Source organism: Arachis hypogaea, chromosome 16, assembly GCF_003086295.3.
Source record: "Arachis hypogaea cultivar Tifrunner chromosome 16, arahy.Tifrunner.gnm2.J5K5, whole genome shotgun sequence".
NCBI classification, from domain to species: Eukaryota; Viridiplantae; Streptophyta; class Magnoliopsida; order Fabales; family Fabaceae; genus Arachis; species Arachis hypogaea.
This window is the reverse complement of record NC_092051.1, coordinates 114,562,500-114,565,833: the sequence shown is the minus strand read 5'-3', so window position 1 is coordinate 114,565,833 and position 3,334 is coordinate 114,562,500. Positions and strand designations below refer to the sequence as shown.

The following is a 3,334-nucleotide window of genomic DNA, read 5'->3' as shown; positions in this document are numbered from 1 at the left end:
AAAGCCTTGCTGGGGCTTTTGATCCTTCCATGAGAAATTTGGATGATTTCTCCATGATGAGTTATAGGTGTTTCCATAAGGTTCACCTAAGTAATTTACCTCTGCTATTGCAGGGTTCTCAGGATCATAAGCTTCTTCTTCAGAAGATGCCTCTTGAGTACTGTTGGATGCAGCTTGCATTCCATGCAGACTCTGAGAAATCATATTGACTTGCTGAGTCAATATTTTGTTCTGAGCCAATATGGCATTCAGAGTATCAACTTCAAGAACTCTCTTCTTCATAGGCGTCCCATTACTCACAGGGTTCCTTTCAGAAGTGTACATGAACTGGTTATTAGCAACCATGTCAATGAGTTCTTGAGCTTCTGCAGGCGTTTTCTTTAGGTGAATGGATCCACCTGCAGAGGTATCCAATGACATCTTAGATAACTCAGACAGACCATCATAGAATATATCAAGGATGGTCCATTCTGAAAGCATGTCAGAAGGACACTTTTTGGTCAACTGTTTGTATCTTTCCCAAGCTTCATAGAGGGATTCACCTTCTTTCTGTCTGAAGGTTTGAACATCAGCTCTAAGCTTGCTCAGCTTTTGAGGAGGAAAGTACTTGGCTAAGAAAGCCGTGACCAGCTTATCCCAAGAGTTCAGGCTGTCTTTGGGTTGAGAATCCAACCATAATCTAGCTCTGTCTCTTACAGCAAAGGGGAAAAGCATGAGCCTGTAGACTTCAGGATGTACTCCATTAGTCTTAACAGTATCACATATCTGCAAGAATTCAGTTAAGAACTGAAAAGGATCTTCAGATGGAAGTCCATGAAACTTGCAGTTCTGCTGCATCAGAGAAACTAACTGAGGTTTCAGCTCAAAGTTGTTTGCTCCAATGGCAGGAATGGAGATGCTTCTTCCATGTAAATTGGAATTAGGTACAGTGAAGTCACCAAGCATCTTCCTTATTTTATTATTATTTTCGGCTGCCATCTCCTTGTCCTGTTCGAAAATTTCTGAAAGGTTATCTCTGGATTGTTGTATTTTAGCTTCTCTTAATTTTCTCTTCAGAGTCCTTTCAGGTTCTGGATCTGCTTCTACAAGAATGTTCTTATCCTTGCTCCTGCTCATATGACAAAGAAGAAGGCACAGAATAATAATAATAATAATAATAGAGATCCTTTATACCACAGTATAGGGATCCCTTTGTGAGTGGAAGAAAAGAGGGGGAGACAAAGAATGTGATGTAAAGGAAGAAACACAACTGTACGGATGGAAGAGATGTGAGATGAGATGTTAGGATATGAATGAATAAATAGAATAGGATGGGGGAGGGATAATTTTCGAAAATTATTTTGAAAAAGAGTTAGTGATTTTTGAAAAATGGTTTTTGAAAAATGTTAGAAATTTTCGAAAAATTTTTAAAATTTAAAAATAAAAATAATTAGTTAATAAAAAAGAAATTTTTGAAAAAGAGGGGAGATATTTTTGAAAATTTGAGAGAGAGAGATTTAGTTAGGTAGTTTTGAAAAAGTTAAGAAACAAACAAAAAGTTAGTTAGTTAGTTGAAACAATTTTTGAAAAGATAAGAAGTTAGGAAGTTAGAAAAGATATTTTGAAAAGATATTTTTGAAAAAGATAAGATAAGAAGATATTTTTGAAAATATATGATTGAAATTAGTTTTGAAAAAGATTTGATTTTTAAAATCACAATTAATGACTTGATTCATAAGAAATCACAAGATATGATTCTAGAACTTAAAGTTTGAATCTTTCTTAACAAGCAAGTAACAAACTTCAAATTTTTGAATCAAATAATTAATTGATTATGTTATTTTCGAAAATTTGGTATAAAAATAAGAAAAAGATTTTTTTGAAAAATATTTTTGGAATTTTCGAAAATAACTAAGAATTTTGAAAAAGATTTGATTTTTGAAAAAGATTTTGAAAAAGATAAGATTTTCAAATTGAAAATTTGATTTGACTCATGAGAAACAATTTGATTTTGAAAATTTTTGAAAAAGTCAATCCAAATTTTCGAATTTGATGAGAGAAAAAGGGAAAGATATTTTTTTAATTTTTGAATTTTTATGATGAGAGAGAAAAACACAAAAAAATTGCAATGCATGAAATTTTTAGATCAAAACATGTGATGCATGCAAGAATGCTATGAATGTCAAGATGAACACCAAGAACACTATGAAGATCATGATGAACATCATAGACACAATTTTGAAAAATTTTTAATGCAAAGAAAACATGCAAGACACCAAACTTAGAATTCTTTAATGCTTAGACACTAAGAATTCAAGAATGCATATGATAAACATGAAAAGACACAAAACAAAAAATCATCAAGATCAAACAAGAAGACTTACCAAGAACAACTTGAAGATCATGAAGAACACTATGAATGCATGATATTTTCGAAAAAATGCAAGATGCATATGCAAGTGACACCAAACTTATGATATGACTCAAGACTCAAACAAGAAACAGAAAAATATTTTTGATTTTTATGATTTTCTAAATTTTTTTTTTTTGGATTTTTCTTTTATATTTTTTGCATATTAAAAGGAAAAATGAGGATTCCAAAAATTTTTAATATGAATTCCAGGAATCTTGCCATGTTAGTCTAAAGCTTCAGTCCAGGAATTAGACATGGCTCACTAGCCAGCCAAGCTTTCAAAGAAAGCTCCAGTCCAAAACACTAGACATGGCCAATGGCCAGCCAAGCTTCAGCAGGTGATCATGGATCAGCAGCAGGTGGATGAGCAACAACTAATTTTCTCTTGATAACAAATTGCAAGCCTCAGTCCAAATGAATTTAGACATGGCTTTACAGCCAGCCAGGCTTCACATGCTTCATGAAACACTAGAATTCATTCTTAAAAATTTTGAATAAAAATATTTTATTTTTGAAAACATTTTTATTTTTTTCGAAAACAGGTGAAAAGATTTTGAAATATTTTTGAAAAATTTTTGAAAAGAAAATAAAAAGAAAATTACCTAATCTGAGCAACAAGATGAACCGTCAGTTGTCCAAACTCAAACAATCCCCGGCAACGGCGCCAAAAACTTGGTGCACGAAATTGTGATGTCCAGGCTCAAACAATCTCCGGCAACGTGAGCAACTTGGTGCTCTGATCTCAATACATAATTGTCACAACTTCGATACAACTAACCAGCAAGTGCACTGGGTCGTCCAAGTAATATCTTACGTGAGTAAGGGTCGAATCCCACGGAGATTGTTGGTATGAAGCAAGCTATGGTCACCTTGTAAATCTCAGTCAGGCAGATATAAAGTGATAATGGTGTTTTCGAATATTATATAATAAAATAGGGATAT

The 3,334-nt window shown here is 33.1% G+C and overlaps 1 non-coding gene across 1 annotated transcript; it reads left to right on the top strand.

The window, feature by feature from the left end:
• Positions 1 to 474: 474 nt before the first annotated feature.
• On the top strand, positions 475 to 582 carry LOC112761020 (small nucleolar RNA R71). The gene has a single exon (XR_003181430.1). It is a non-coding gene; the product is annotated as a small nucleolar RNA R71 (small nucleolar RNA).
• The last annotated feature ends 2,752 nt before the right edge of the window (positions 583 to 3,334 follow it).